Source organism: Triticum urartu, chromosome 3, assembly GCF_003073215.2.
Source record: "Triticum urartu cultivar G1812 chromosome 3, Tu2.1, whole genome shotgun sequence".
In the NCBI taxonomy this organism is placed as follows: domain Eukaryota; kingdom Viridiplantae; phylum Streptophyta; class Magnoliopsida; order Poales; family Poaceae; genus Triticum; species Triticum urartu.
The window spans coordinates 387,027,731-387,037,872 of NC_053024.1; the positions used below are offsets into that span (position 1 = coordinate 387,027,731).

The 10,142-nt window shown below is 44.1% G+C and overlaps 1 pseudogene; it reads right to left on the reverse strand.

Moving 5' to 3' along the window:
- Positions 1-7,357: 7,357 nt before the first annotated feature.
- LOC125548395 lies at positions 7,358-9,888 on the reverse strand (annotated as a pseudogene).
- Positions 9,889-10,142: the final 254 nt, after the last annotated feature.

Below are 10,142 nucleotides of genomic sequence, written 5' to 3' on the forward strand. Positions count from 1 at the left end.
GCATCTCCTCCGGCCGACATTTTATGGTAACACTGGTTGGGTTCTAAAAGCATCCAAAAAGTTCATCCAAAAAGGTCGAGATAGTTGGTTGGGCCCTGCCCTTGCAGCCGGTGGCGCGACGGTCCATCTCCTTCGTTTACACGTCGGCGGCGGGAGGCTCATCGTCGTCGTTCGAGGCGGTGCCGCTCTCCGATGCAAAATCATAGCCAGAGAGGTGGTGGAGGAGGGATGCCTCGAGACTAAGGTGGAGCGCCTTTGTGTTCTTGCACTGGAGGCACGCGTATTAGACTCCACCGTGGTCAGTGACCTCCGCATCACCTCGCGAAGGAGCGCCTCCTCCGGGGTCGACGGGAACTGAGCTCGTCCAGTGGCGAGAAGAGCCGGGCTCCCCCATGGCCGCCGCTCGCTGCGGCTCGTGCGGGTCCGCCTTCGCCTCTGACTTCGGCATGCGCATCCGTACGGGAGTCGCGGGCACGAGCGCCTCCCACTGCCTGAGCGGTGCTGAAGTCGAAGGGGAAGGGGAGACCCTGCTCCAGATATAGAGCGTCATGGAGCTAGAAGGGCGGGCACGGTCAACATTTGGCCGTCGGGACATGAAGGAGCTTGTTGCGAATGCGAGGGAGCTCGGGCTCTCGTCAGTGTTCACGCGCGAGCACTGGATGGCCATGCAGAGCGCAAGCTCCTCCTCATCGGATTCCTCCTTCACGAGATCGTCCTAGTGCATGGGATTGGCCTCGCTTTGACCAAAAAATTCATCGACGAATCAAAGAAGACCTCCCATCTACCATCATTGTCCGAGAAAATCATGGGGTGGCGTAGCTCCACTGATGTGGAGGTCGTCCATCGACTGCCTTTCTCCATGGAAAACAACGGGCGGCGTAGCTCCGTTGTCTTCATCGATGAGGATGAACATCTTCCAACTGGCCACCTTTCAGCTAGAGGATTTAAAGTTTTTCAAGGTTTAGGAGTTTGGCTCCGCTTGCTATTTATTCTAAATAAATAATTTTTTGTGAGACTTTTTTTTGTAAAATAGGGGATGAACATAATATCACTCATTAACTTTTTTTGTGTCTTCATGTGTACTTAGCAAAAAACTTGTCATTAATATTTTTTTCCGAGGCAACCGAACCAAGAATGTTTACCCCATAGAATTATCGGTCGTACATGATGCGAGGGGTTTTAGCACCAGGATATACTCTAGGTGCAAGACAAAATCAACTCATCAACTAGCATCACCAGGCTGGCTTTGCCGAGTGCGGAGCTCGACAAAGAAAAGACTAAGCAAACACATATGACACGTGGCCCGCCTATATTTGCCGAAGGTCTGCCGAGTTTTACAGCCGGCAAAGGTTTGACGAGTTTCAGCAAAAGGGAACTCAACAGAAAATGTGCCACACATCTTACCCCTAGTCGTCATTGGACTGCCAAGTTCCACGCTCGGCAAAGGTTGCGAGCCACGTGGTGCCGCCATTAATGATCGTTTCACCTAACATGGTACTTTGCCGACTTCTCATTTTTGAAACTTGGCAATGGATTTTTAAATGTTTGGTGAGTGCCCGATAATAGAAACTCGGCAAAGTTAATAATGATTGCTGATCCTTGTCCAGCGCCGAGTGCTGTTTGCCGAGAATGAAACTTGGCAAACACAATGCCGAGTTTTTTCTGGGCTTTGCTGAGTTCCCTGGGAACTCGACAATTGCGGCAATTCCACTAGTGGTTGACAGTAGTTGCGGGGACCAAAAAACATACTTCTTTCATAATGTAATCATACATGAAAAAACATCAATTCTGAATCATAGCAGTAATAATTAAATTAAAGATTGATATTTGTTCACGCTTTGGTTTTCTATAGAGGGGAAACGCTTCCTATCTATAGTCTGGCAGAAATCCAGCGTCAAACCAATCCAAAGCCGTCGATTCATCTGAAATCTAACGCCTCATAAATTGTGCTTTCTATTAAAGAAAAAAAACAGCAGCAGACGCTAACCACGCTGCCGCAACCCCCGCCCAAAATCCTATCCCTAATCCCTCTCGTTCCAATCAATCGAGAGACGCGCTAGCCTCCGCCCTCCACCCACCTCGGCCAGATCGCTCCCCTCCACCCCACCTCCGCCTCGGACAGCCTCATACTCTCTTTGTCGCCGAGCAGGATGGTCACCCCACCGGCCAACCCCGCTCCATCGGCTGAATTGGTTGCCGGAGTAGCACCGGCCGGTCGGAGAACCTGATGTGGATTGGAAAATCCCACCCCACCCCATCTTGAAATCGAAGGTATTGTACTGCATCTACCAGCTCCTTTTTGATAATTCCATTAGTAATTTCTGTAAATGTTTGATTTTATTTATATTTCATCTACAGCCAAGTACTCACTGGGTTTGTATGTTCATTGGCTGCCTAGTATTGTTCGGTGATGTTTTAGATCCTTTATTATCAATCCTTTTGCAAGTCGAGCTTTTTAGATAATTAGATAAACCATACATATGTAGGCAGGCATTCGTGGCTATTCCTTAGTTAATTAGTTTTCAATATGCAGTGCTTCGAATGATGGTGAAATATGTTGAGGAAAACATTGTTTCGTTGCTTCCTGTATAAAGTGCTTCCAAAAATATGCATCCATGGACCATAGTTAGCGGCATATTGTTTTTGTTACATTTTTCAAAATTTAATGCTTCCACCAGACACTAATAGTGCATCCTTTGCACTAATAGCCAGCTGCATAGCTTTGTGCTTCTACATTGTTCTCGTTTTGCTACGGTAGTTTAGAAAAATGCTTCTGTGCCTACGACTCATATTTTTGTGCTTCTACATTGTATACTCATTTTCTATGATCCTTTAGAAAAATGCTTCCATGCCATCCTGATATTTACTTGCAATTCTTTCAGTTAGTATGTTGCCGGCACAATACATGCATCTTTATTTGCTATTTTTCATGCTTCCTACATTCTTATCCACGATGGTGTGTCGTATCATCTTGTGATTGTGGCTGTCATTATCCACGATTTGGCACAGACAAGCTCACAATCCCCTTGTCCTCCTGGTCATCTTCGCCAGCTTTGGGCCCGGTACCTCCAGTCCACCACGCCGGAGGGCCGTCTCGGTTGGGAAACGAAGCCACCACATGTCGACCACTGTAGAGTCGTCTCCATCCCCCCTAAGGCACTGTCCTCGTATGATCTAGGTATTGAGTCCTCTCTCATGTTGATCCAATACTTGTTGATTTTTTTTCTTGTTTTATGTTCTGAGTATCAATTCATATCCTTGTGTGCACATCTTGAGCAATTCCTTTTTATTGGGTCCGATTTTGTTCTGTCCTTTGTGTACTGGATCACCAAATCATAAATGAAATATTTGTGAAATTTACATGAACGTGACAAATATGCTTCCTATTAAGATGACTTGTGTTGAGATATCGCTCTTTTCAAGCTTCCTACTAATGGACCTTCTGAAATAATACCACATATGCTTCTTTAGTTTACAAAGTTAGCATCCATAGTTCAACCAATATTTTTGTGAATTTGGTATGTAGGTGACACATGCATCCCCATGTTGGTGGCAATCTTAGTTAATTCATGTATTCAATTTTCTATGCTTCAAATTAAGATGACTCAGATTGAGATAGCATATTTTCATGCTTCATAATGATGGGGCTTCCAAATTGTATTTCATATGCTCCTCTAGTTTACATAGAATGCTTCCATACTTGATGCTTCATACTGATGGGGCTTCCAAATTATACTTCATATGCTCCTCTTAGTTTTAGATAGAATGCTTCCATATTTCCTCCTTTTTTACAAAAGTTGTTGCTGTCATTGTTATCACTATTTTAATATTCCTTGCCCCATATTATATTATGTATTATTATTTGTGAAGGAAATATGCCCTAGAGGCAATAATAAAGTTATTATTTATTTCCTTATATCATGATAAATGTTTATTATTCATGCTAGAATTGTATTAACCGGAAACATAATACATGTGTGAATACATAGACAAACTTGGTGTCACTAGTATGCCTCTACTTGACTAGCTCGTTAATCAAAGATGGTTATGTTTCCTAACCATGAACAAAGTGTTGTTATTTGATTAACGAGGTCACATCATTAGTTGAATGATCTGATTGACATGACCCATTCCATTAGCTTAGCACCCGATCGTTTAGTATGTTGCTATTGATTTATTCATGACATATACATGTTCCTATGACTATGAGATTATGCAACTCCCGTTTGCCGGAGGAACACTTTGGGTGCTACCAAACGTCACAACGTAACTGGGTGATTATAAAGGAGCATTACAGGTGTCTCCAAAGGTACATGTTGGGTTGGCGTATTTCGAGATTAGGATTTGTCACTCCGATTGTCGGAGAGGTATCTCTGGGCCCTCTCGGTAATGCACATCACTTAAGCCTTGCAAGCATTGCAACTAAATGAGTTAGTTGCGGGATGATGTATTACAGAACGAGTAAAGAGACTTGCTGGTAACGAGATTGAACTAGGTATTGGAATACCGACGATCGAATCTCGGGCAAGTAACATACCGATGACAAAGGGAACAACGTATGTTGTTATGCGGTCTGACCGATAAAGATCTTCGTAGAATATGTAGGAGCCAATATGGGCATCCAGGTCCCGCTATTGGTTATTGACCGGAGACATGTCTCGGTCATGTCTACATTGTTCTCGAACCCGTAGGGTCCGCACGCTTAAGGTTACGATGACAGTTATATTATGAGTTTAGGCATTTTGATGTACCGAAGGTTGTTCGGAGTCCCGGATGTGATCATGGACATGACGAGGAGTGTCGAAATGGTCGAGACATAAAGATTGATATATTGGAAGCCTATGTTTGGATATCGGAAGTGTTCCGGATGAAATCGGGATTTTACCGGAGTACCGGGAAGGTTACCGGAACCCCCCGGGAGCTAAATGGGCCATGATGGGCCTTAGTGGAAAAGAGAAGAGGCAGCCCTACATGGGCTGCGCGCCTCCCCCTTCCCCTAGTCCTATTAGGACTAGGAGAGGTGGCCGGCCCCCTCCTTCTCTTTTCCCCCTCCGCGAATCCTATTCCAACTAGGATGGGGGGGGGGGGGAATCCTACTCCCAGAGGGAGTAGGACTCTCCTGGCGCGCCTCCTATGGCCGGCCAGCCTCCCCTCCTCTAGTCCTTTATATACTGAGGTAGAGGCACCCTAGAACACACAAGTTGATCCACGTGATCTATTCCTTAGCCGTGTGCGGTGCCCCCAGCCACCATATTCCTCGATAATACTGTAGCGGAGTTTAGGCGAAGCCCTGCTGCTGTAGTGCATCAAGATCGTCACCACGCCGTCGTGCTGACGGAACTCTTCCCCGACACTTTGCTGGATCGGAGTCCGGGGATCTTCATCGAGCTGAACATGTGCTCGAACTCGGAGGTGCCGTAGTTTCGGTACTTGATCGGTTGGATCATGAAGACGTACAACTACTTCCTCTACGTTGCGTCAATGCTTCCGCAGTCGGTCTGCGTGGGTACGTAGACAACACTCTTCTCTCTCGTTTCTATGCATCACATGATCTTGCGTGTGCGTAGGAATTTTTTTGAAATTACTACGAAACCCAACAATTTGGTCTAGGTAGTTTGCTTCCATAGTCCCCATATCTATTTTTTGTTTGTGTTTCTATAGTTATCATTGCCAACACCATTTCAATAGAAACACAACTCAGTGTATGTTCTGACAGATCAATTCATTGGTTTGTGTCAACCGTGCTTCCTAATTTTGAGTATTTTCCTATACTCTTGATTTTTTCCTTCATGTCAATTTTATATGATTCCATTGCCTATCATGTATGTTTTGATTGATGAAATCACGACTCTGTGTAAGCTATGGCTTCTACTTCTACGTTTCACATATGTTCCGATAGCAATGCTTTTTTTTATCCTAGTTTTCCATGCTTCCCCTACCTATCATGTATGTTCTGGTAGATCAAATTGTTGCTTCGTGTAAGCCTTATTTCATTTTTCTATGCTTCCACTGCCAATTATTTTTGTTTCGATAGATTCATATATACCTTATCTCGTTTTCTCATGTGTGCTTCTACAGATGTTTTGTGCCACATGATGCCAATCATGCATCATTCGTTTCTGAAACGCCTTGGATTGACCTATCCCCACAATGTGAGCGGCGCCGATTTGAAGGCGCAAAGGAGGTGCTGGAGACATGGGCGGAGATAGTGATGAAGGCCCTCCCCGGGGATGTGCTTTCGGCGTAATTTGTGTGCTTCAGCTTCCGCACCATCAAACCGACCAGGATATCACGATATCGCGGTTACGTGCTGGCAACATTGTCCTTGCTGTTTTCTGCCATCGCACTGGCGTCAATTTTCATTTGGCAGTATTTCGCTGCTACCCAAAACAATAACCTTGCTTCCCAGCCATCTTAGACATGGACCTTGTAACACTTTTTGTTGTAACTAAATAAATTTTTGTTGCTGTAACTGTATTAGGCTTTTATTGTATGGAAGAATATCCCCCTATCTTTGGTAGCAAACTTTCATTTGTTTGGAAACAATGTACAATTTATGTCTCAGCGAAAATAAATTTAATTGTTATCGATAGAAGCAAACTTAAGTTGCAATGGAAGCAAATTTTCTAGTCCATGGAAACAGAGTTGGCAGTAAATAAACAATTATAATGAACACAAATTTGTGTTAAAATCAAACATGAATTTATATTAGATTGAATAAATTTGCGATGCAAATATGCGATGCAATCAATAGGAAGCAAAAGATATCGGACAAAGTCTTGTTAGCAAGCGCACAAGTGACCCTCAAAAAAAAAACAAGCGCACAAGTTGCATGTGTGGGCTTCACGTTCTGGATAAGCTCGCATCACACGAGTAGGGAGAGGTTAGCGGGATAGTCTGTCAAGCGAAGCGGATGCAGTTAAGTAAGGAAGCAATCAATTAATAAACCAAGTCAACAAATCTCCCGCGGGCCTAACTAATAGATCAGACGGCCACCATGCACCTCATCCGACGGTCATCGAGTAGTCTGGTAAAAGCAAAGTGTCTATAGTCTGATGGCTAGTGGTGCCCTCTATAGAGAGCCTATTATTTTGAGAATAAAGCATTGGATCTCACCGCATTAAAGGGAAGATTGGTGCAACTAATTTTTAAGATTCTTGAAACAATAGTTGAGATGAAGTGGCACCATGTGACAGAGGTCAGATGTGGCAGTCTCTGTCCACGAGAATAAAATGGAAGGGTCATATGAAAAGGCCCATCCTTGTCATAATTTTATGCCTGATTACATGGTGAGACAGATGACGGTAAATAGTGAACATGCATACTTTTGTATAGTGAACATGCATACTTTCGTATGTGACGATTAAATTGCCCTAAGCTTAATTTGCGCACCATGCATAGGACGTAGCATTTTCGTGTTATCTAGAGCATGAGTGTATGATGGCGCAAGCTCGAACTCAAAGCATTGAAGGATCATGCACAAGGAAATCTTGGGCTCAAGCATTGCAAACTGTTGGCCAATGCAAATACGTGGTCCCCAACCAAATGGTAGGAATGCACAAGGATTATTGGATGCCTTCGATATCCCATCGGCGAACCTCTCCGGTTTGAACTCATGCACGTCGCTTCCCCATATGTCTGGGTCATGGTGCATTAACAACACAGGAAGCTCGATGAGCACACCAGCAGGGAATGTGATACCTCCAATCTCCATTTCCTTGTATGTTTTCCGGATGAAAGCAACAGCTGGTGGGTATAATCGGAGCACCTCGTAAAGAATCATGGTCACCTACATTGTAGACTAAACGACTTATTATGCTTCCTAATATATATTTCATAAGAACAATGGAATCAAGTAAATAAAACACTACTCACCGTTTTTAGTCGGCCAAAGCCTTCGTAGTCAATTTTATTCTTTCCAAATAGGCCAAGGACCTCCTCTCTTGCATGATCTTGCCACTCGGGATGCATACTTAGTATGACCATTGTCCATGTGAGTAATATTGATGTTGTTTCTATTCCTGCAAAATAGAACAACTTGCATTCCTCCACAACCTCATCAATCGTCATTCCTGAGATGCATTGGCCATTCTCATCTGTGCCCCTCATGTTGGACTCAAGCATCAAACCGAGCAAGTCATTTTTGGTATTTTCTCCTTCTTGCATAGCTTGCATTCTTGTTCTGATTAGATTGAGCAGAATTGATTCAATTTCGTTATTAATTTCTCTCATCCTTCTATTGTTTTTGGTTGGCAAGGACCTGAAAAATGACACCCCAACAAATTACTACTAGCACGGACAAACTAACTATACTTTATTAATTAATCTGTCTATGCGCTACTAAATCTCATGATAACGCACAATATAATATAACGCGAATTGACAAAACATGTTGTCTGGTGTTAGTCTAAACTAGACAATGCCCCCACACGTTGTAGTGGAAATGTTTTGCAATGTATTTCAATAATATTTAGTTTTATGAGACATGAACATTTGAAGTAGTAATATATAAACTAAAATTAAAAATACATATGATTTATTGTGTCTTTTACTCTATAGTTGTAAACTATTTATTATATATAAATAGAATAAAAGAATGTAAATTATCATGCATGTTCCCATGTTGAGGTGGATCTTTTGATTTGAATGGTTGCTTGTTAAGGTGGGTCATTTTCATGCATGCTGCATGCTTAGGTGTCATGCTTGTATGTTGAAACAAATATGTTACTAGGGGCTAGCTATTTAAGTATTAAAGATCAACATGATCCCTATGATTGATGTTGGTTTATTAATCAGAACCGGCTATGCGCAAGTCGCCTGAAAATTCATTTCAGGTAAGCCGATTTGCTAGGCCATGTTTTTTTGATAAATATTGGCATGATAGTTTTGGGGTAGAAAGTTTGCATTTCGAAACTTGAGCTCGTGTACCATAACACAAAGAAAACAGATAGAGTATGCCGTAGACACAAATATTAGCCGGAAGGATGATTACGTAGTAAAGAGTACTCACAAGTAGCCGGAAATGATAATCTTCTTAACCCTGGCCAGGAGGCGTGCAGTTTGCTCAGACTGCAACTGGAAAATCCTAGCACCTTCAGCGTAGTTACTGCCAAACGCGGTGCGAGAAATGACATCTCCGGTGAGTCTTTGGAACTCCGGACAAACATCCACCTCATATGTACCATCAGAACCAAGAGATTGCGTCCATCTGCTCACAAGTTCTTGGCAGCAAGTAGAAAACGCTGGCATCATGAGCTGCAAATTAAGTACACATGATTCCGTTGAATTTATAATTTCGCCAGCATTTGATTGAAGTACTACACATGGAACAATAAAAAATTAGGAGCAGTGTACGTACCTTGATCTTCTCGAGATGGAATGCAGGGTTGAGGATCCTCCTGTGCTTAACTCATTGCTCGCCCTCGTACGTCGCCACGCCTCCGGCGAGCAGCCTGGACAGTGTCGGAAACTTGAGCTTCTCGAAGTGGCCGAACTTGTTGGACATCACCTCCTTGGTCTGCTCAGGGTCGCTGATGGTCACCTTGGGGTACGGACCAAACCAGGATATGCACGCCTTGCCGTGCTCCCGGATAATGTCGTGGAGCAGCGGCGCGACGAGAGGGGCTATGTTGTGGCAGCACAGCGGCATCGACCTCAAGCGCGCCTCCTTGCTCCGCCGCTCATAGTCAATGACGTCGCCGACGAGGAAGCGGTACGAGGTGCCGCAGAGACCCTGGGCGCGCAGTGCCCGCTCCAGCCGCCGCGGGTGCCACCACAGCCGGTCTATTAGCTTGGCAGCTTGCCACAGAAGCACAAAGCCCAGGCTGCCACATAGCAGGAAGCTCCATTGCACTAAAGCTGGACTAATCAACACTCTAAGAACCATGTCTCTCTTGATTGGGGGAAGAATGGTTGGATGACTGATTCGATTGAATGAGTATGGTAGAGATGCATCACAATATATATGGAGACAGATCAAGGCTGCGGGGAACTCTGGTCCATGCCTTTCTCCTAAGGAACTTGGTAGAGAAGAAACTGAGATGGAGATCTGATTATTATTAGTTAAATTAAAGTGACCGCGGTGACGCGGCATGGGCACTCATGGCCTCATGGGCCAGTCAACGGTCTGCCAAGACAAGGAC